Source organism: Arachis ipaensis, chromosome B6, assembly GCF_059453495.1.
Source record: "Arachis ipaensis isolate K30076 ecotype BB chromosome B6, ASM5945349v1, whole genome shotgun sequence".
Lineage (NCBI taxonomy): Eukaryota > Viridiplantae > Streptophyta > Magnoliopsida > Fabales > Fabaceae > Arachis > Arachis ipaensis.
Window position 1 is genome coordinate 82,675,016 of NC_142441.1, and position 1,085 is coordinate 82,676,100.

General features: G+C 40.5%; 1 non-coding gene across 1 annotated transcript; it reads left to right on the plus strand.

Annotated features, from left to right (window-relative positions):
* The first annotated feature begins 546 nt into the window (after window positions 1-546).
* LOC148561539 (small nucleolar RNA R71) lies at window positions 547-654 on the plus strand. Its single transcript, XR_015887344.1, has one exon. It is a non-coding gene; the product is annotated as a small nucleolar RNA R71 (small nucleolar RNA).
* Window positions 655-1,085: the final 431 nt, after the last annotated feature.

Below are 1,085 nucleotides of genomic sequence, written 5' to 3' on the forward strand. Positions count from 1 at the left end.
ATTTCTCTGTCTGTTGCTGAGTTGATGATGGAAAAGGCTTGCTATTGCTAAACCTGTTTCTTCCACCATTATTAAAGCCTTGTTGAGGCTTTTGATCCTTCCATGAGAAATTTGGATGATTTCTCCATGTTGAGTTATAGGTGTTTCCATAAGGTTCACCTAAGTAATTAACCTCTGCTATTGCAGGGTTCTCAGGATCATAGTCTTCTTCTTCAGAAGATGCCTCTTGAGTACTGTTGGATGCAGCTTGCATTCCATGCAGACTCTGAGAAATCATATTGACTTGCTAAGTCAATATTTTGTTCTGAGCCAAAATGGCATTCAGAGTATCAACTCAAGAACTCCCTTCTTCATAAGCGTCCCATTATTCACAGGATTCCTTTCAGAAGTGTACATGAACTGGTTATTAGCAACCATGTCAATGAGTTCTTGAGCTTTTGCAGGTGTTTTCTTTAGGTGAATGGATCCACCTGCAGAAGTGTCCAGTGACATCTTTGATAGCTCAGATAAACCATCATAGAATATATCCAGGATGGTCCATTCTGAAAGCATGTCAGAAGGACACTTTTTGGTCAACTGTTTGTATCTTTCCCAAGCTTCATAGAGGGATTCACCTTCTTTCTGTCTGAAGGTTTGAACATCAGCTCTAAGCTTGCTCAGCTTTTGAGGAGGAAAGTACTTGGCTAAGAAAGCCGTGACCAGCTTATCCCAAGAGTTCAGGCTGTCTTTGGGTTGAGAATCCAACCATAATCTAGCTCTGTCTCTTACAGCAAAAGGGAAAAGCATGAGCCTGTAGACTTCAGGATCTACTCCATTAGTCTTAACAGTATCACATATCTGCAAGAATTCAGTTAAGAACTGAAAAGGATCTTCAGATGGAAGTCCATGAAACTTGCAGTTCTGCTGCATCAGAGAAACTAATTGAGGTTTCAGCTCAAAGTTGTTTGCTCCAATGGCAGGAATGGAGATGCTTCTTCCATGTAAATTGGAATTAGGTGCAGTGAAGTCACCAAGCATCTTCCTTACATTATTATTATTTTCGGCTGCCATCTCCTCTGCTTGTTCGAAAATTTCTGAAAGGTTAT